The sequence below is a fragment of the Hippopotamus amphibius genome, chromosome X, assembly GCF_030028045.1.
Source record: "Hippopotamus amphibius kiboko isolate mHipAmp2 chromosome X, mHipAmp2.hap2, whole genome shotgun sequence".
Classification (NCBI taxonomy): Eukaryota; Metazoa; Chordata; class Mammalia; order Artiodactyla; family Hippopotamidae; genus Hippopotamus; species Hippopotamus amphibius.
Genome location: NC_080203.1, coordinates 6,807,641 through 6,831,018, shown reverse-complemented (window position 1 = coordinate 6,831,018; position 23,378 = coordinate 6,807,641). Strand labels below are relative to the sequence as shown.

Sequence of the window (23,378 nt, the reverse complement as noted above, 5' to 3'; positions counted from 1 at the left end):
GACTAAACAGAATATGGAAGATATTACAGAGCCACAATCTTGAACTGTATCTAGTAAAATTCTAGCAAAGAAAGTATGAAAGTTAAACAAGGAAACAAATGAAACATGCTCTTCATATACACCTCTATACCTCTAAGTATTGTAAACTCCTACCTTTATTAATGTCGATTTCTGGAAAGCTCTATGCTTGGTCTCATTTATCTTGTTGTAGAAACACTTTCATTGTCATGCTTTATTGTTTTGTCCTTGGCCTTTACCAAGATTACTACACAAACAAAATGCCAAAATATTTCTTAAATGAATGGCTAGAAAGATAGATGGATTGATTAGCTGCTGCTCTTACTACAAAACTATCATGTAAGATATTGTTTGTTATGTTTTTCAGTGTCCTCAGTGTAAAAACCACACCATAATTTTCTTTATAAAAAAGAAAGTTTGATTTCCTTGAAGAACTGATAGGCTTCCTTCTGTCAGAAAATAACTCTAAAGCAAGTTTTCTCAGGTTGCCTGGAAACTTGGTAGTTTAATGTCCAATTGCTGTAACTCAGAGCCCTCAATGTTAGCCTATTTTCCCTTCTCCTTTGCGTATATTTGACTTTCCAGTTTTATCCTAATGATTTCAACATGTATTTTTATAACTATAATAACAACAAACATGTATTTGCTTCTTAATAATTTGCAGATAATGTTCTATGACCTTTGAATAGATTATCTCATTGTAAGCTGCCACAAACCTTTTTGGAAAGTATAGGGATATAAATCAGTAGAGATGTGGTACATTTATACAATGGAATATTACTCAGCCATAAAAAGGAATGAAATTGGGTCATTTGTAGAGACATGGATGGACCTAGAGGCTGTCACACAGAGTGAAGTAAGCCAGAAAGAGAAAAACAAATGTAATAACACACATATGTGGAATCTAGAAAAATGGTACAGATGAACCTATTTGCAAGGGAGAAATAGAGACATAGATGTAGAGAACAAACGTGTGGACACTGGGGGTGGGGGGAAGGCGGGTGGGATGAATTGGGAGATTGGGATTGCCATACACACACTAATATGTATAAAATAGATAACTAATGAGAACCTGCTGTATAGCACAGAGAACTCTACTTAGTGCTCTGTGGTGACCTAAATGGGAAAGAAATCCAAAAGGGCGGGGATATGTATACATGTGGCTGGTTCACTTCGCTGTGCAGCAGGAGCTCGCACAACATTATAAAGCAACTATACCCCAATTAAAAAAAGAAAGAATCATGTACATGTCAATATGAATTGATTATTAAATGAGAATGAGATTTTATGGTGAGAAATAAGAATACTCAATATTGATATACTCAATATTGTATCTGCTGACTACTTTAAAAAAAAAAGAATCAGGGAACTTCAGTTTCCAGCAGTACTGTACATAAGATATTCTGGACAACATTCCTGATGAATATAACTAAAATACTGGATAACACACATGTATCCCTTAACGACTTTAATTTGTTCCTGAAAACCCTACTGCTAAGTAAAAAGCTGTTACATGAAAATATTTTCCATTAATTTTAATGGGAAGAATTATTATGCATTCATCTCAACCCAAGATACCCAAACAATTATCACCTATATTGAACAATGAAATTGAATAATTCAACAATAAAAACAAGTATATATAAGTAATAAACAACAATGTGAAAATAAATGTAGCTTGAACATAAAGTGCTAAAGCCTTATTATACTCATTTTTTTCCTTTGTACATCATTTTATTGATCTATTTTTCAATATTTGAGTCAGGGGAGGTGTCAAGGTCATCTTGTACTGATGCTACACCTTTAGAAGAAAATAAAGGCAAAATACTGGACGGTGTTGAAATATGTGGAATAGCTCACGGGCACGACAGAATGAAGGGTAGTAGAAGAAGCTACCTGTTCATCCCTTGGACTTGATATATGTAAACCAAGTAAGACGTCTGGGGTTCATTTAAACTTAATGCACAGTTCAACTTTGTTCCATATCATATTTTCTGACTAAAAACTGTTGTGTTTACTATATTCATGAAGATATCTTTGTCTGAAATTGGAATTTTGAAATATCACTTTCTATAGCAATTTATTTAGTGTGATTGTAGTGAATGAAGACAGTGGCACAAAATTGTACTAGTGGCCATTGCATTCTTCACTGCCATGTACTTGCAGTAAAATTTAAAAAGCCAATTTCACATAAGAATGTCCTTGATGAATCATTTAACAATTAATTATATTAAATTTTGATCTTTGCCTTTCTAAAATATTTTGTGTGATGAAATGAGAAGTACACATAAAAGGGTTTCTTCTGTTTTGTAAATAAGTTTATTAATATAGTATGGTAAATCAACTATATTGCAATTTTTAAAAAATTGTGTTGCATAATTTAAAAAAAATTTTGTAGGCACTTTTTCAGCATACCAAAGTCCATTGAGTTGTGAACTGAACTAACTGCTTTTCTTATGGGATAACAATTTTACTTGAAAGAACGAATCAGAGATAAACTGTGGTTATTCAAATTTGGATATTTAGGAGACATTTCCTCGAAAATGAACAAAGTAAAGCCTATCACTTCAAGAAAAACAACTGACAGTATTTTTTGCCCCTGATAAAACTCCAACTTTAAAATGGAAATTAGAATTTTAGAAAATTTGAATCTGCCGCCTTGAATTTAACAGCTTCCAAGCGCTTATGGATTTTTCTAATGAGTTGGGCGGTGATATTAATGAATGTGAATTTCTGATATTATATAATGAAATGCATCAACATTTGGAAGATCTGCATAATCCAGTGAACCAGTATTTTAGAAAAATATCCCTAATGTATATAATGTTACAAACTTAGGCATAAGTAAAAGATCCAGTCAAAGCATACCCAAGATCAATGTATTTTAATTTATTTTTTAATTGAAGTATAATTGACTTACAATATTATATTAGTTTCAGGTGTACAACACAGTGATTTGATATTTTTATACATTACAAAATGATCACCACGTAGTCTAGTTACCATCTGTCACCACACAGAATTAGTACAATATTATCAACTATATTCCCTGTACTGTACTTTACATCACTGTGATTATTTTATAACTGGAAGTTTGTACCTCTTAATGTCCTTTCCTAATTTTGCCCATCCCCCTGCCCCTGCCCCTCCAGCAACCCCCAGTTTGTCCTCTGTATCTATGTCTGTTTCTATTTTGTTATGTTTGTTTAGATTCCACATATAAGTAAAATATGGCATTTGTCTTTCTCTATCTGACGTCTTTCACTTGGCATAATACCCTCGAGGTCGATCCATGTTGTTGCAAATGACAAGATTTAATTCCTTTATATGTCTGAGTAATATTCTATGGTATTCCATGTACCTACTCCACATGTATTTCATGTCATAGATACCACATTTTCTTTACCCATTCATCCACTGATGGTTACTTAAGTTGCTCCCATATCTGGGCTATTAAAAATAGCACTGCAACGAACATAGGGGTGTGTATATCTTTTTTAGTGTTTTCATTTTCTTCAGGTAAATACCCAGAAGTGAAATTGCTGGGTCATATGGTTCTATTTTCAATTTTTTGAGGAAATTCCATATGTTTCCATAGTGGCTGTACCAATTTACATTCCAATCAACAGTTCACAGTGAAGGGAACCATCAACAAAACAAAAAGTCAGCCTACTGAATGGGAGAAGATATTTGCAACTGATATGCCTGATAAGTGCTTAATATTCAAAATACATAAAGAACTCATACAACTCAATGTCAACCAAACAATAATCCAATTAAAAAATGGGCAGAGGACCTGAATAGACATTTTTCCAAAGAAGACATACAAATGGCCAACAAGCACATGAAAAGATGCTCAACCTCACTAGTCATCAGGGAAATTCAAATCAAAACCACAATGAAATATCACCTCACACCTGTCAAAATGGCTATCATCAAAAAGACAACAAATAACAAGCATAAGCAAGGAAGTGGAGAAAAGGGAACCCTTGTGCACGCTTGGTGAGATCCATGGGTTTTAATACAATGGAGTGTGAAAGATTCATTAATATGGTTTCAGAATACACATTTTACAAGAAAATACCACTTGTTGAGTTTGGTGAAATATAAGAGAATATCCACAACTATATAAAAAGGCTATTAGAATATACCTCAGCTTTCCAACTATGTATCTATGAGGCCAGATTTCCTTTATATACTTCAGTCAAAACAATATAATGCAACAGCTTGAATACAAAAGTGGTTATGACAAACCAACTATCTGTTATTAAACCAGACATTAAAGAGATTTGCAAAGAACTTAATGCAGTTTTGACTAAATGTGTACAGATTCAAAGTGATTCCAATAAAAATTCCTATTTTTTCCCAAGGGAAGTTAAACTGATTCTAAATTTTATATGAAAAGAGCAAATATCTTAAAATAGTCAATACACTCCTAAAAGAACAAGGTAGGGAGACTTACTCTACTTGATATCAAGACCTAATTTTAAGCTACACTATATAAGATAGTGTAAGATGGGCACCAGGATAAGCAAATATGCTAGTGGAACAAAGTAGATATCCTAGAAACCAACCCACACATATGTTGAAATGATATATGACAGAATTGGCATTGCAGACCATTGGAAGAAATAGCAGGGGGGAAAAGGGGGAAGGATAAACTAGGAGATTGGGATTGACATATACACACTACGATGTATAAAATAGATAACTAATAAGGACCTACTGTATAGCACAAGGAACTCTACTCAGTACTCTGTAACGACCTATATGGGAAAAGAATCTAAAAAAGAGTGGATATATGTAAATGTATATGTATAACTGATTCACTTTACTGTACACCTGAAACTAACATAACATTGTAAATCAACTATACTCCAATAAAAAATTTTTAAAAAGAAATAGCATTAGGGGCTTCCCTGGTGGTGCAGTGGTTAAAAATACACCTGCCAATGCAGGGGACATGGGTTCGATCTCTGGGCCAGGAAGGTCCCACATACCATGAAGCAACTGAGCCCGTGTGCCACAACTACTAAGCCTGTGCTCTAGGGCCCGCAAGCCACAACTATTGAGCCCGTGTGCCACAACTACTGAAGCCCACGCACCTAGAGCCTGTGCTGTGCAACAAGAGAACCTGCCGCAATGAGAAGCTTGCGCACCACAACAAAGAGTAGCCCCCACTCACTGCAACTAGAGAAAGCCTGTGCGCAGCAACGAAGACCCAACACAGTCAGTAAATAAATAAATAAATAAATAAATAAATAAATTTATTAAAAAAAGAAATAGCATTAAATAAATAATAGAGACAATTGGTTATTCAAATAAAGAAAAATGTAAAATTGGATCCCTATCTCAGCATACTAAAATATTAATTCCAAGTGGAGTGAATAAAGACTTGAATGTAAACTGTAAAACTGTAAACTTTTAGAAAACAATATTGGTAGATACCTTTATAACCTCAGAGTAGGGAAATTTTAAAACAAGTTACAAAAAGTACAAATTATAAAGAAACTAATAAATACATGGAAATTAAGGTTTTTGGTTCATCAAAAAATACAATAAAGATGGTAGAAAAACAAGCCACAAATATTTGTAACACCTATTACCTACAAGTAATTCATATCTGAAATATATAAAAGCCTCTTACAAATTGATCAGAAAAAACACACATAACCCAATAGGTTAGAAATGGGCAAAAGAACTGAATAAGCAGTTCCCAGAAGATGAAATATCAATGTAACATACACTTATGGAGAGATGCTTATTCTCATTAGTAAGCAGAGAAATGCAAATTGAAAGCACAAGGACATATTGTTTTACACACAAATCACTGGTAAATATTAGAAAGTCTGACAATACTGTCAACAAGGATGTAGAGAAACAGGAATTCTCATCTGCTGGTGGGAGTGTAAATTGGTACAACAAATGACTATGGCAGCCATAGAAGTGTGCCACTCAACTTCCCTTCAGGAGAGCATGGCTGACTAACAGCCCCAGCTGCCAACCTTTTGGATCTACCACCACGTTTGTCCCAAAGCCACACTTCCCCTGGATTGCTCCCAGCCGATGACTGAGCGCTGCAGGGGTACTAGCAGTAGACCATTCCTGCGGGATGCAGGACTCCTCTAACAGTGGAGTTTGTTACAGGAACACCTCATCAGCCTGTCTGAGACTCTTCCTAGTCAATGCTGCTTCCTTCTTTCTCTCCTTTCACAGAGTCCAGACCAACACTGAGGTCTGAAGACTCTCTCTGCTTACATCTCTCTGCTCTTTCCCCTTTCCCCTTCATGGGCATTCCCTCAGTAGATTCTTCGCACATGTAGTTCCATCTTGGTAATTCTGCTTCTTGGTGGACCTAAGCTGACACAACCACTCTGGAAAATACCTTGAGGTTAGCTGGTAAAGTTCAACATGGCATATTCTATGATCCCACAATTTTACTTTCAATGATGTGCCCTAGAAAAACTCGTACTACGATCCATGTACAAAAATGTCCACAACAGCATTGTACCAAATAGCCCCAAACTGGATAACTGTCCAATTATTGGTCAGTGGTAGAATGGGTAAATAAATTGTGGTTTATTCATACAATGGCTACATTCCAGCCTGAGCTGCCGTATATTGATTCATAGGCTGTGTACAGCAGAACTCTGGAGAAGGGCGCAGTCACATAGACTAAGAACAAACTACAGTTAGATGCATTGACATGGAAAATCTCAAAAAATGACAAAGTGAGTAAAAGAAGCAAGTAACAGAAAATTCCCTAGAGTAGGATTTCATTAAATGAAACGTTCAAAAGCAGGAAAGTTTCAAACATTCCAAAACAGGAAAAACTAAACAACACACTGGGCAGGATTTGTGACAAAATGGATGGATTTTGAAAGAAGGTGTTATGCTGAGTGAAATAAGTCAGATGGAGAAAGACAAATATCGTATGATCTCACTCATATCTGAAATATAAAAAACAAACAAAAACCAAAATAAATGAATAAACCAAATGAAAACAAACATGTACATACATAGATACAGAGAACAGAGACGTGGTTACCAGAGGGGAAGAGGTGGGGGGAAGGTGAAATGGCTAAAGGGGATCAACTGTAGGGCCATGGATGGAAACTAAATTTTGACTGATGAGCACACTGTGAGGTATATAGAAGTAGAAATACAGTGCTGTACACACGAAACTTGTATAATGCTATAAACTAACGTTACCTCAATAAAAATAAATCTAAAATTTAAAAAAGGCACTGGTTAGAGATGTATGTATAAGCACACAAAGCAAAGGAATGATAGGTACAAAATTTAAGAGAAAGGTTATCCCTGGGGTGGGGATGGAGGGACAGGGAATACAGGGGGCTTCTAAGTTACAGGTAATGTTCCACTGCATAAAGCCGTGGTGGGTTCTAGTTATTAATTATTATTATTTTGCATGCATATTTCACAATATTTTGAAGGCATTCGAAGCCCCAGGTCATAACAATTTAAAGCAACCTATTTGCTAGTCCCTTTTAAAAAACCAACACTAATGACTTTCAGCATATCCTTCCCTAGGTTGATGGGCTAGACCTGATTTGGGGAAAGGAAACGATAAGCAGTCGCTCATGTCAATTTCCACATTTCTCCTCTTCACACAGCGAACACATTCTCTGGGGAGCAGAGATCACCACAACAGATGAAACAGGTGTGCTCCCCGATGCTTTCCTCAAGTCCCAATTAGTCAGGTAGCAAAAGGAACTCAAAATAGGGCAGGCACATGCTTTGTTATTATTAAATAGCTATAAAGGTATGCTTTAAAGTATCATGTGTAAATGTTTCCCTTTCAGAGTTTGAGAATTTGAGGAGGTGGGTTAGTTACGGAGCCCTCTCATAAGACATCACTGGCAGAAATGACCCCTCTGTTCCTTTCCACAGACAGAGTTGTTTGCAGGTTGAAGCCCTCCTTAACCATTGGGCATCACTCTGGGTATGGCCAGATGCTAGACTGCCGTCCCAAGACCTTTAACATCCTCCACAGCCCTGGAGTGAAGATGCTCCAGGAAGGTCTCCCACAGAGACAGGAATGAATGCCCCCCACCACCGAGTGAGAACTTTCCAGAGTGATCCTGTGAAGATGGAAGATGTAGTTTCAAGCAGTCCAAGATATGCAACTGTTGCAATCACTGACTGCCACTAACTTTGTTGTCCTGGTAATAATATCGATACACTTTTTACAAAATTATCACATCAAAAGATAATAAAACAGAATGGTGTTTCATCAAATCTAACTTTCACAGCAATCCTATGAAGCAGATACCTATTGTCCCCATTTTGCAGATAAGAAAACTGAGGCACCAGAGGGGACGTGACATGCCCAAGGGCGCCCAGCTTATGAGAGGTATAGATCTTGTAACATTGGATCCCAGAGCTCAATCCTGGCTCAAGCCCCTCCAGCATGATACTTAATATGCCCTGTGGATTCTGTAGCTCAAGCTTCTCTTACCTATCACCTCCTTTCCATTGCTACCTGTACTCACTTCCCTAAGTCTCTCAATACTTTTTGACCTGACTATTGCAAGAGCCTTCTGAAAGCCTCACTGTCCCCTCTTTCTGGCCTCTTCTGTTCATCCATGAGCTTGTCCAATGGCTGCCTTCTCTATGTAGCCTCCATGAATTTCTGCACCTCACACTCCTTCCTTTGAGCTCCCATTGTACTATGCTTGAACCACATTTGAGGACTTAGTTCACCCAGCTTTGTACATAGCTCTCTCTCCCAAATCTGATGCTTCATACACCATTCTAGGTAATGCAAATTCACTTGTGGCTTTTTAGCATCAGTGTTTGTTTTAGCTCCAGTGTATCTGAATCAAGGGTCATTCTCATTGATGATAACTTGAAAAGAAAAAGATTCCATATATATGAGTTAGCATACGGTGTTTGTTTTTCTCTTTCTGGCTTACTTCGCTCTGTATGAAGACTCTAGGTCCATCCACTTCACTACAAATAACTCAATTTAATTCCTCTGATGAACCCAGAGACAGGGCAAGGATAAAGATCCAGATGTAGAGAAGAGACTTGAGGACACGGTGAGGGGGGGAGGAAAAGGGAAGCTGGGATGAAGTGAGAGAGTAGCACTGACATATATACACTACCGAATGTAAAATAGATAGCTAGTGGGAAGCTGCTGCATAACACGATGTTGGGTGATGACTTAGAGGACTGGGATAGGGAGAGTGGGAAGGAGTCTCAGGAGGGGAGGGATATGGGGATATATGTATAAATACAGCTGATTCACTTTGTTGTACAGCAGAAACTGGCACAACAGTGTAAAGCAATTATATTCCAATAAAGAGCTAAAAGAAAGAAAGAAAGAAAGAAAGAAAGAAAGAAAGAAAGAAAGAAAGAAAGAAAGAAAGAAAGAAAGAAAGAAAAGAAAACAGGAAACCAGTGGAAGGGAAAAGAAAAGGGAAGTAAAGAGAAAGACAAAAGAATTGAGAGTCTCACAATGAAGCTTGGGAGAAAGAAAAAACTTAAGGAAGGGTTAAAAGAGGCTGAGCCAGTCAAGGCTCTATATTATGGAGGCATGGGCAACATCTGTACCACTGTGAAGATTAGGGCAAATAGAAGTTATCTAATAAGGGGAGGGACCCATTGGTGGCAGTGTCTACAGCCTTAGATCAACCTGGAGACGCTCTGAATGTGATTCATGACCTCAGTCCCCTTAACTTGTTTTTTCCCCATGAGGTCTAAAATCTTCAGGGATGAAGAATTTTGTGTAAGTAAAGATAATAATGGCAGCTTCAATGCATTTCATGTTTGCTGTGTGCAGGCTCTAGATGAAATGCTTTCTCTACATTATCTCATTAATCCTCACAACACAAACAAGTCAGGCACTATCATTTTCTTCACTTAATAACAGAAGCAACTGAGGTTTGACAGATATTGTGCCTTTCCCAAGGTCACATAGCACATGAAGGGAAGTTCTGGAATTCAAACCCAGAGCACTGGGACTCTGACACCCATTAGGCTCTGGTGTCTCCCAGAATATACTCGAGGGAGAATGAGACTAGAGTGATAATGGGGTACACTGCAGCAGTGCTATGGGAGGGCAGGGAGAGGCTGTTTCCAACTGGGTAAATCCAGGAAGACTTTGAGGAGGAGGAGGTGGGTTTCAATGAAATACACTGTCATTAGAGACACATCTGGACTGCTATACCTGGCAGGGTCTACCCTGTTAATTCCCTCTAGCAGAGACCATTGGGAGCACATCCATAGTTAAAGAAATTAGAGTTATTGACTCTTTGCAATCAGGTGATCACACACCATTGGGATCTGTGTGGTGTCACAGTAAGAGGGGGACAGACAGCACTCACGTTTTCAGATTGCATTAGGTGATTTGGGGAAGGGTTCAAGGAAGTGGGCTCTGCTATGGATTGGATGCTGTCAGGAAACTGGAGTAATTTTATGACTTGGAATAATAATAATAATATTTATCCAGAAGATGGGAAAAACAGAACGAGGTTAAGGCTGTAATTGTGTTTGTTGTTGTTTTGTGTTGTTTTTTTTTTAAGCAGCAGTTACTCACGTTCACCAGGATAGTGAGATGTTCAGTCAGTTTAGTGGTTTGGACAATGTTCTTGCTCCTGCCTCTGCTCAGATCTGATTACAAGCAGTCTTGGTCTTGTCTTGATCCATCAGAGTCACAGAATGGTCTTGTATGCTGTTGATGCTCTGTGAAATTGTTTCTGTTCAACACCAAGTTATAGATGAACATGCCAGGCTAGATTCTGGATGTCAGGGGCTGATTTTCTCTTTCTCAACACTTACTTCTGCTCAGACTACTTGGGTCTGAGGGTTTGGGGTACTTAAAGGCAAATAGATGCATTTAATGAGACAATACATATAAGAAAGATGCCTACCATTTGTAGAATACCAGGTACCATCATAAGTACTTTGCATGTGGTCATTTATTTAATCCTCACACAATCATGTGATACAGTGTCAAATATTATCTTCTCCATACTTTAAAATATTCCTGTGGTAAAAAAGTACATAACATAAAATATACCATCTTAACCATTTTTAACTGTATAGTACAGTTGTATGAACTATGTGTACACTGTTGTGCCACAGATCTCTAGAACTTTCTCCTTTTGCAAAACCAAAACTATACCTGTTGAAACTTTTTCCCCTCCCCACAGCCCCTGGCAACCACCATTATATTTTTTTGCTTTTTAAAGTTTGACTTTTGTTTTTAAGTTTTGAGTACCTTAGATATCTCATATAATTGGAATCATGCAGTATTTGTCATTCTGTGACAGGCTTATTCACTTAGCATAATGTCTTCAGGGTTCATCCATGTTGCAGCATGTGACAGGATTTCCCTTTTTAAGGCTGAATAATATTCCACTGCATGTATGTATTACATTTTCTTTATCCACTGATCCAGCAATGAATTTTTCTGTTCATTCCACCTCTTGGATATTGTGAATAATGTCACAATGAACATGGGTGTACAAATATCTCTTAGAGATCCTGATTTCAAATATTTTGGATAAATACCCCAAAGTAGGATTACTGGATCATATAGTAGTTCTATTTTTCATTTTTTTGAGTGATGTCCATGCTGTTTTTCCATAGCAGCTGTACCATTTTACATTCCAGCCAACGGTGCACAAGAGTTCCAGTTTCTCCACATCCTCCTTGTTATCTTGTTGGTGTTTTATTTTTGATAAAAGCCATCCTAATGGGTGTAAAGAAATATCTCATTGTGGTTTGGATTTGTGTTTCCCTGGTGATTAGTGATGTTGAACATTTTTTCATAAACCTGTTGTCCATTTGCGTATCTTTGGAGAAATGTATATTTAAGTCCTTTGCCCATTTTTAATCAGATAATTTGGGGGTTTTTATTGTTGTTTATAGTTATTTATATATTCTAGATATTAATCCCTCATCAGACATAGGGTTTGCAAATATCTTCTCCCATTTTATAGGCTATATTTTCACCCTGTTTATCGCTTCCATTGCTGTGCAGATTTTTAAAGTTTGATATAGTCCCATTTGTTTAGTTTTGATTTTGTTACCTCCTTTCTCAGTTTTCTTCTTTTGTTAACCTGTTTGTCCCCTATTATTTTCTTCTATGAATTTTATACCATCAGGTCTTATGTTTAGGTCTTTAATTCATTTTGAGTTTATTTTTGTTTATGGTGTAAGATAAGGGTTCAACTTTATTCTTTTGCATGTAGATATCCAGTTTTCTCAACATCACTTGTTGAAGAGACTATCCATTCTCTATCATATAGACTTGGCACGCTTATAGAAGATAATTTGACCTTATACATGGGGATTTATTTCTGGGCTCTCTATTCTGTTCCATTTGTCTATACGTCTGCTTTAAGCTAGTACCACACTGTGTTTTTTTGTTTTTTGTTTTTTTTTTATTATTTTTTGGGGGTACACCAAGTTCAATCATCTGTTTTTACACAGATACCCCCATATTCCCTCCCTCCCTTGAGTCCCCCCCACCCTCCCTGTCCCAGTCCTCTAAGGCACTTTCCATCCTCGAGTTGAACTCCTTTTGTTATACAGCAAATTCCCACTGGCTATCTATTTTGCAGTTGGTAGTATATATATATATCTCTGTGCTACTCTCTCGCTTCGTCTCAGCTTCCCCTTCACCCCCTGCCCCCCCCACACTGTTCTGATTACTATGGGTTTGTAATATGTTTTGAAATCAGGAAATTTGAGGTCTGCAGTTTTGCTTTTATTTCTTAAGATTGTATTGGTTACTCAGGGTCCTTTGACATTCCATATGAATTTTAGGATTTTTTTCCATTTCTATAAATAATGACATTGGAATTTTGATAGGGATTGCATTAAATGTGTAGATAGCTTTGGGTAATATCAACATTAACAGTATTAAATCTTCCAATCCATGAACATGAAAATCTTTCCATTTATTTCTGTCTTTAATATCTTTTATCAATGTTTTGTAGTTTTTGGTGTACAAGTCTTTCCCCTTCTTTGTTAAGATCATTCCTAAATATTTTATTTTTTTGGCCACACTGCATGGCTTGTGGGATCTTAGTTCCCTGGCCAGGGATCGAACCTGGGCCACAGCAGTGGAAGCACAGAGTCCTGACCACTGGACCACCAGGGAATTCCCCTAAATATTTTATTATTTTTGATGCTACTATAAATGGGATTTCCTTTTTCTTAATTTCCTTTCTGCATTCCTTATTGTTATTGTATAAAAACATAATTTTTGTGTGTGTTAATTTTGTATAATGCAAAATTACTGAATTCCTTTACTAGTTCTAATACTGTGCATGTGTAATCTTAAGGCTTTTCTACATATGAAATCATGTCATCTGAAGACAGAGATATTTTTAACTTTTTTCTTTCTGACCTGGATGACTTTATTTTTTCTTGCCTAACTGCTCTGGCTAGGACTTCCTGTGTGGGGTTGAATAGAGATGGTGAGGGTGGGCATCCTTGCCTTTATCTTGATCTTAGGGGAAAAGCTTTCAGCTTTCCACCATTGAGTATGATGTTAGCTGTGAGCATTTCATATATGTTCATTTTATGCTGAAGTAATTTCTTTCTATTCCTAGTTTGCTGAATTAAAATTTTATCATGAAAAAAGTATTGAATTTTTTCAAATGATTTTTCTACATCAATGTGATCATCATGCAATTTTTGCCCTTTATAATGTTAATATGGTGTATTACATTAATTGAATTTCATATGTTGAACCATTCTTGCATTCCAGGAATAATTACCACTTGCTCATGATGTATAATCCTTTTAATGTGTTGTTGAATTCAATTTACTAGTATTTTGTTGAGAATTTTTGCATCAGTATTTGTCAGGGATACTAGTCTATGGTTTTCTTTCCTTATAGTATTTTTGTTTGATTTTTATATCAAGGTAATGCTGACCTCATAAAATGAATTTAGTACTGTTCCCTTCACTTCAATTTTTTAGAAAACTTTGAGAAAGTTTTGCATTAATTCTTCTTTAAATGTTTGTTAAAATTCACCAGTGAAGCCATCTGGCCCTGGGCTTTTCTTTGTTAGGAGGTTTTTTATTATTGATTCAATCTTCTTACCAGTTATAGATCTATTCAGATCTTTTATTTCTTCATAATTCAGTCTTGATAGGTTACATGTTTCTAAGAATTTTTTTCTTCTAGGTTATCCATTTTGTTGGTGTATAATTGCTCATCATAGTCATGTTTTTTTTTTAATTTCTGTGGCACTGGTTGTAATGTCTCTTTCACTTCTAATTCTTGTTATTTGAGTCTTCTCTCTTTTCTTCTTAATCTAGCTAAAGGTTTTTGAATTTTGATGTGCATTTCCGTTTTTCAGATTTGGGAAATGTTCAGCCATTATTTCAAATAAGCTCTCCCAGAGACTTCCTAGGTGGTGCAGTGGTTAAGAATCCACCTGCCAATGCAGGGGACACGGATTCAATCCCTGCTCCAGGAAGATCCCACATGCTGTGGAGCAACTAAGCCCATGTGCCACAACTATTGAGCCTGTGCTTTAGAGCCTGTGAGCCACAACTCTTGAGCCCATGTGCCACAACTACTGAAGCCCATGCACCTAGAGCCTGTGTTCTGCAACAAGAGAAGCCACAGCAATGAGGAGCCCGTGCACCACAATAAATAGTAGCCCCCGCTTGCCGCAACAAAGACCCAATGCAGCCAATAAATAAATAAATAAATAAATAAATAAATAAATAAATAAATTTATAAAACAAACAAGCAAATAAGCTCTCTGTTCCTTTCTCTTTCTCTCTTCCTCCTGGATTCCCTTAATGTGTGTATTGACTCATTTGATAGTGTCTCATAAGTCCCTTAGGCTTTTTCCACTTCATTCCTTTTTCATTTTGTTCCTCTGACTTGATACTTTCAAATGACTTGTCTTTGCATTTGCTGATTCTTTCTTATGATTGATCAAGTCTTATTAAATCCCTCCAGTGAAATTTCAATTCAGTTATTGTATTCTTCAGCTCCAGAATTTCTGTTTAGTTCTTTCTTATAGTTTCTCTTTGTTGATTTTCTCATTTTGTTCATGCATCATTTTCCTGATTTCATTTAATTGTCCACCTGTGTTCTCTTGTTCATTGAGTTTCCTTAAGATGATTATTTTGAACTCTTTGTCAGGTTATTTATAGGTCTCTTTCTTTAGGGTCTGTTTGTAGGGATTTATTGTGTTCCTTTGATTGGGCTATGTTTCCCTGTCTCTTCACATGCCTTGTTATTGTTTTGCTGGGATTTGTACATTTGAATAAAACAGCCACCTTGCCAAGTATTTATGGACTGGCTTCACACAGGGGGAAAAGCTTCACCCATCAGCCTGGCTAGAAATTCCATAGGTCTCTCAAACCTTTTCTGGGGATGCATCTTATCTGGGCATGTGCATGTAGTTTCCCAATTAGAGAGGTTTGCATGTTTCTTTTTTAGAAGCTCATAATCCCTTGCTGCCTCTAGTGTTGGTCTGCAGTACTGCAGGTTCTCTGTTGCTGCAACCAACCGCTGAGCTGTCCTTTGTTCTTAGGAGCTCTCAGACATCCAAACTGTGCCAGTTCTCCATTGTTGCTCTGAGTCAGACAAAACAGAATCCAGTCCCTTAGGCAGCTCTCCAAAAAGCTGGAACATCGGATTCATGTTCCACTCTTCTCTTTCCCTCCCAAGGGAGAATTTATGAGTTAGGTGTTTTCTCTTGATCAGAATGAGCTGTGCCAGCTTGGAAAAGGACTATTATGGGTAAAATGCAGTGGATTTTCTCACCTAATTTAATGTGGCTGTTCTTGGCTTTGTGCTTGCCTGAGGGTACTGTAATTTCTTAACTGATTTCTGGAATACTCATAAGGGCTTTTTGGATCAGATATTTTTGTTAGGTAGGCATCTCTGTATGGGAACAAGGTCTGGGGCGTTCTATTCCATCATTTTCCTCTATCGTCATACCTTTTGAGGAACAATAAATTTGAGCCTTAGAAAGATTAAATGAATTTCCCAAAAATACATGGTGGGAAAGTTGCAGAACTGGATTCTGAAAGAGGGATAGTCTGAGCACCAGTCTGTGTGCTTAACATCTGTTCCCTGTTCTACAGCTGGCAGTCAAGGAAAAGAAGAAGAATCATGCAATCTGGGGCCATTCCATGCAGGGGCAAAAAAGGGCTGAGTCAAATAAGAAAAGGTTTCCTTTCCTACTGGATGTTCTGTTTAAGTACGCAAGCTAATACGGGGTTTTTTTGGTTTTTTAATGCAATTAAACAGGTATCCAATTGAGAATCTAGAAAGTCTTCTTTTCATTAAAGTGTATTCAGTTTTATTACATGTTATTAGGTATCAGGCTCCTAAAAGGATAAATAAATTGTTGACTCATGAACTTTTTTTTATTGAGGTATAATTGACATAACATTATATTAGTTTCAGGCATAAAACATAATGATTTAATATTTGTATATATTGCAAAATGACCAACATGATAAATCTAGTTAGCATCCGTCACCATGCATAGTTACATTTTTTTTCTTGTGATGAGAACTTTGAAAGTTTACTCTCTTACCAAATTTCAAATATGTAATACAGTATTATTAACTATAGTCATTGTGCTGTACATTACGTCCCCATCATAGAGATCGTTTTCGAATGGTTTACATTAAAATATATTTTAAATATAAAATATTCTTATTTAAAGTTTGATAAAGGGTAGTCTTTAGGGTTTTTTTTCCAATCACTTATTTCAAAGGTGCTTGCTAGCCTAGCTCCATCACTGCCTACCCATATAACCTAGAGCAAGTCACATGGCTAGGAAGTGAGCCTGGGTATAAACCTATAGCTATAAGTTCTCACATTTTTTCGCCTGCCTTCCTTCCTTCCTTCCTTCCTTCTTTCCTAAGTAAGGGCTTTCCTGCTCATTACTATAAGAAAGATTGGGGGAGGGGTGTGTAAAAATATCCAATATGGGGAAAAAAACCAAACTTTACAAAATCTTCTCCTCGTCATGGCTGCTGGGTTACACTCACTGACTTCTTTGATGAAGAATGTCCCTGATCTTTTCTTCCAAGTATTTGTTTAAACGTATTTAGTATGACTATTGTTGTGCCAATAACATTACAGAAATCAAAAGTGAAATAATGCCCCTGTGATTCCACCACAGAAAGGAATCAAACGGGATGCCATAGCCAAAAGACAATCAGATTTTGAGTCCTGAACCTGCCGCTCCCTAGAAGTGATCTGCAGCTGCAGAATAAGCAGAATAGGAACCACCTCCCAGGGTTGTGGTGAGCATTAAATAAAACAACGGGCATAAAAGTACTTCATAACTGCAATTTAGTGGGTACATTAATTATAATTATTTTTGCCTTTTATGCTATCTTCCAGATCTTGTTCACAGGCACAGAACCTTTCCCAGCTAGGATAGTTATACACTCAAGTTCATTGCTTGCCCCTTGCTCCTATTGTGGACTTGCTTGCCTGTTTCTACCTCATCACTGTCATCATTTTTGAAGGTACTGTGCTATCTTAAGTGGATGTGCCATTTCTCCACCCTTGGGTGGTGTATCTATTCCTGAAGCTTTGCTATATAGATAACAATGAGCGTCTTTTAATGGTTTGTATTTTTTGGAACATCAACAGGAAGTGTTAAACTCTAGTTTAGAGGCCTGTGAGGGCAAAAGAAGTTCTTCTTCTGAGAACAGCATTGGCCAAAGGCAGCCTTGCTGCCAGTAAGCTTTTCATGAGCCAGAGCCTCAGGACCCAGCAAGGGTGCTTTTGGCCCCTGCAAAGTCAGGAGGAAAAGGCAGTGAGGGGCCCAGGCAGCGATTTTTTCAATGTAACTGTGGGAATCACTGTGCATGTGGCTGGGAGCACTCATTTAGAGACTGGAATAGATGGAAACACAACTTTCAAGGGCCAAAAGCCAAAGTCCTAGTCCACAGAGGTTACAATTCAAGACAGTCTAATTGGATGTGAGAACAAAAAGCAAAATGGCCCAGGCGGACAAGTCACAAGGCATCTAAAGATGGGATTGGCGCTGCCAGAGGCTTGGCCAGGAGGCAGGTCTGAGACAGGCCAGAGTCGGAGGAACATTGGAAAGAAAGGAGGCCAAAGCCAAGCACCATTCAAGGGTAGGAAAGGCTCAGAGAGCAGAGGCCATGCAGTGCAGCAAGAGCAATCCAAATCCATTCATAAGAAAAAGGCCTTTTCCAAGCTGCCTCGTTAGGAAAGACCAGGGGGAGTGGAGGGAAGTGACCTCTTCTGAGAAGGCAAGAAACTCAGATGGTAGGTGGCTTCAGGAGTAGGAAGTGGGCCCAGAGGACAAAGTCTCCAACAATCAAATAAGCCCAGGGAGGGTCCATGCTCGGCCTGGCTCCCTCCACTCTGCCACCTGAAACAGGTAACGGGGACAGAAGCAATCACAGGCCAACCTGACAGTGTCATCTCCCTGCATAAAACTCGTCAAAGCATCCCCTTTGCTCTTACTATAGATAAAATCTGGCTCCACCCTATGGCTTAAAAGTCGCTGAATGTTTTGGCGCCGCCCACCTTGCCAGCCTCCTGTCTTCCCCCTACCCAGGGTGCCGGTTCAGAGTCTTTGAACAAGTCATGCTCTCTCTTACTTTTAAGCCTTCTTACATGCTGCTCCTTCAGCTTCCAACACTCTCTCTTCCCACTTTCCTTACCTGGCTGATTCCTACTCATCATTCACCTTACACTGAAATGTCACTTTCTCCAGGCAGTATAGGGTTAGGCACTCCTCAGCATCCTGGGCATATTCCACAGTGACACTTGTCAAAGTCTTCCTGTCTCTCCCAGAATCGATGAGCTCAAATGGGGCAGGCACTACATCTGTCTTGCTCATCAATGACTGCTGGCACCAAATAGGTACTCTTGATAAATGTTTTGAAAAAAGTAATAAATAGATGAAAGCAAATTGATCGATTCCTTTTAGGCTAGTGACCACTTACTGAGTTCATGGTCTGTAGCAAGTTTTGCTCTAAGAGCGGTGAGCAAGGCGGGCACAGTCCCTGTCCCCATATGTGAGTGCATTGCCTACCTAATGAATTCTGTTACAGGGAATTCCCTGGGGGTCCAGTGGTTTGGACGTGGCACTTTCACTGCCAAGGGCTGGGGTTCTATCCCTGGTCGGGGAACTAAGATTCCGCAAGCTGCAAGGTGTGGCCAAAAACAGAAACAAAACAAAACAGAAAGAATTCTGGTATAAGTGCTCCAGTAGTGATGCAGAGTGCTCTTGGGTGGGGGTGGGGGGAGGGATGGAAGTTGAAGAGAAAGACAGGTGAAGTCTCCATGGAAAGGAAAGGATTGCAACGTAGCTTTGGAAGTCCAATAACCCTGTAGCAGACAAATAAGGGGGAGGAAGGATGATTCTGGCAGACTGAGTAGCTAGAGCAAGGCCATGGAATCAGCAGAAAATGGAAGATGTTTAGGGGAGAGCAAGTAGGCTGGGAGACCACTTCAGAGATATCCATTTTGCTTTGAGGTGAGGCTAGAAAGTAGGCAGCAGTCAGGTCACAGGGGCCCATCTTTTCCAACCTAAAGAAAATGGGCTTCATCTCCTAGTCAATGGGGAGATACAGATTGGTTGATGGACAGATTGCCTTGGAACAATAGTCTGTATGGTTGGGAATCTTTGGTCCGTAGGCACCAAGGATGGGAGAATACGTTCTAAGGAAAACCTTACGATCTGTAGTCTAAACTTATGTAACTGTTTATCAAACTACAGACGATGTAGAAAGGATGTTGGCTGCATCCTGGGATACTCATATAAGAGGGGCTGGTGTGGGGTCAAGTCTATGATCCATATTTCCCTGGTACAGACCAACCACACAGAAGGGCAAGAGTACAGGCACAGGTGAGAGGTACTGAATGGGTGCAGTGGAAAGGGTAGAGGACAGGAAGACAGGTTAGGGTTTCAACTCCAGCTCTGCTGTGCAACTGTGAGCAACTCCCTTCTCCCCTCTAGGATTCTGTTTTCCCCGCTAAGTCCTTTTCGTTCTAATGTCACATGGCTTGATGGGCAGCTTGGATACACAGTTGAATTATGGGGGATGACCCACCCCAAAGTTGCTGCCAGCCTTTGTGCAAATATGAAAAAAGTCATCCCTTTCACTAGACATTTTAGTTACATAAGTTGGAAAACTACTTTAAGAAATATATAATCTTTGCTATCTGCTTAAGAAAGGGCATCCCCTAGGGTGGTATAGTCCAAAATCTACACAAATGTTCAGCAACCCTGGACCCATGTCATGCTATGTCAGAAATCAGGGGCTGGCTATGGAGAACAGTATGGAGGTTCCTTAAAAAACTAAAAATAGAGTCGCCATATGATCCAGCAATCCCACTCCTGAGAGTATATCCAGAAAAACACATAATTCGAAAAGATACATGCACCCTAAGGTTCATAGCAGCACTATTTACAATAGCCAGGACATGGAAGCAACCTAAATGCCCTTCAACAGATGAATGGATAAAGAAGATGTGGGGGATACACACACACACACACACACACACACAGAGAGAGAGAGAGAACAACGAATATCATATTATATCACTTATATGTGGAAACAAACTTATGGTTACCAAAGGGGAAAGTGGGGGGAATAAATTAGGAGCTTGGGATTAACTGATACGCACTACTATAAATAAAATAGATAACCACCAAGAACCTACGATATACACAGGGAAATCTACTCAATATATTGCAATAACCTATAAGGGAAAAGAATCTGAAAAAGAATATATATATATGTATATATATACACACACACACAAATATAAACACACACACATATATATATTGTATATAACTGAATCACTTTGTTGTACACCTAAAACTAACACAACACTGTAAATCAACTATACTTCAATTTTAAAAAAAGAATTTGGTTTAAAAAAAAAAAGAAACCAGGGGCTGGGAAGGCCATCAGTCTGGCCCAGTGAGGCATATCTTACTGGTCCAGGACCAGTGAGGAAGAACATGGCTTTTAAGATGAACAAAGTAGATTAGAAGAACATACCATCAAGCAAAACCCAGAAGAAATCCCATCAACAGAGTGATGGTGGCAGTCCCACAGCCATCTCTTCTTCATGGGCCAAGCAAAACTCTCTAAAATGATGCAGCCAGATATGTACAGTTGGATATAGGGTTGGGCTGGGGGACGGAGGAATGTGGATTAGTTGAATGGCGCAATTGTTGTACATGATAGAAAAGGGATAGCCTTCTGTCATTGGCTGTTTTGTGGATGACAACAAATACTTGACTAGGTCCTCCCAGGCAAGACATTCTCAAGGTCATTTCAAAGAGGTCTTCCAAACCTCAGATGCCCAGACATAGGGAGAAACCATGGACTTGGCACAGAAGTCTCCTGAATATTTGAAAGAACTGGTGTTTCTTCCTCTATGAATGAAACCTCCACAGCACACGATGGATACATTTATCTAGGACTAACTTATTTACCAGCAACTAAAAGATGAAATTAGCTGGTCCCTAAAGGCAATTTTGTCCTTCCCTGCCTGATGCTTTAATAAATCATCCCAATCAAGGAGGTTGGGAGGTGTTGGGAGAAGGTACCACATTTTCTTTCCATATTCTCACATTCTGCATGAGCAAGCGTTTTCCATTTAGGACCTGTGATGATCCGCTTGAGACCGTCTGTGTGATCGTGTGATTTCTAGTTTCTGGGGGCCTGGCCATGTGTTTGCCTTGGCCGACTATAACGGGAAACTTTCTTTCACTTTTTTGGGTTTCAAAATTTAAAGTCCTGGGAATGTTTGAGAAACAAGCCCCTGACCAGGACAATGTTTCTACTGTAATAGAGCATAACAGGGACGATTCTCAGGAGTATAATCCTTCTCCTTCCCCAGCCATGCTTTTGAAGAGAGCAAAAGAGACTTGATTTGAATGTTCATAATTCTGTCCATTCCCTGGCTGCTGTGAGAAACGTGAGTGGGCACGAAACACTCTCCTCTTGTGTTGACAATCCAGGAGCCCCAGAAGAGGCCATTTTTTTCCACCAAATAGTAAACTCAGGAGCTTCTAGGAGAAAGAAAGAGCGTGGTCTGGCCCTGAGGATGGGCACAGTCACAGCTTATGTTCCAGCGATGGTTCAGTGATGGTGATGGTGGAGGGGATGGTGGTGGGGGTGGTGATGGTGGAGGGGTGGTGATGGTGGAGGGGATGGTGATGGGGATGGTGGTGGGGGTGGTGATGGTGGAGGGGTGGGGATGGTGGTGGGGATGGTGATGGGGATGGTGGTGGGGTGGTGATGGTGGTGGGGATGGTGGTGGGGATGGTGATGATGTAGGGGTGGTGATAGTGGTGGGGATGGTGATGGTAGTGCGGGTGGTGATGGTGGAGGGGATGGTGATGGTGGTGGGGGTGGTGATGGTGGAGGGGATGGTGATGATGTAGGGGTGGTGATGGTGGTGGGGATGGTGACGGTGGTGGGGGTGGTGATGGTGGAGGGGATGGTGATGGTGGTGGGGGTGGTGATGGTGGTGGGGGTGGTGATGGTGGTGGGGGTGGCCATGCTGAGGCCAGAGGGGCCTTTCTCCTGGGCTGAGAGAGTGGGGGAGGACCTATTAACTGTGAGCGTTAGCAATCCATCTAGAAATATAAGCAATGTGCAATCTGGTCTAGGGCTCCTAAAGCCAGGGGTTCAAGATCTCTTGTAACTAGCCTGCTCTGCAATGGAAGGGAGCACTGGAAATCATGGGTACCTCCTGAGACTTTTAAAAGCCAACAAGATATGAGAGCAAAAGTTCCTTGGCCTTCCTTGGTTCCTCTTCTTAGGTCAGCATTGCAATAGCTGAATCAAAATTTCCTTATTAGATATTTGTATTTCTTCTATTTGTACGTTTTCGGTTTTTTTCCTTAACAAATGAGTACCCCTGTTGCCAGGATCTGGGAACGAGGCAGCTCATTAACTGTTATGATCTTAGAAGGCATTCTTCTTAATATTTAAAAACAAATCACTAAATCTTTTGTTATGCCTTCAGTAAAAATTTCACAAATCAAATCACCACTCATATCATTTGATAGCTACTTCCCTTCTTTACCCCAACAAGGAGGCCATAAGGAAGCTTGAAATTTCACTATTTGCTTCCAGGGTTGCAAGAAATTAAAAAGTGAGACTGTTATCCCACATTTTTTACTTTTTTCAAAAAAGATTAATTCTTTATGATGTTCTTAATGGAAATGAAGAGAATAAAATTAGCATTAGCATTTTATCATGAAGTTAAGAAACTGAAGGAAAATGTCAGAGTGCCCATTCTAGCTGGAGCCCAAGGGAGAGAGAGCTAGAGACAGAGAGGTGAGTTCTTGAGCCTCAGAGCCTCAGTTGTTTCACCT

At 39.1% G+C, this 23,378-nt stretch overlaps 1 non-coding gene across 1 annotated transcript; it reads right to left on the bottom strand.

Moving 5' to 3' along the window:
• Window positions 1–13,081: 13,081 nt before the first annotated feature.
• TRNAG-UCC (transfer RNA glycine (anticodon UCC)) lies at window positions 13,082–13,153 on the bottom strand. Its single transcript has one exon. It is a non-coding gene; the product is annotated as a tRNA-Gly (tRNA).
• Window positions 13,154–23,378: the final 10,225 nt, after the last annotated feature.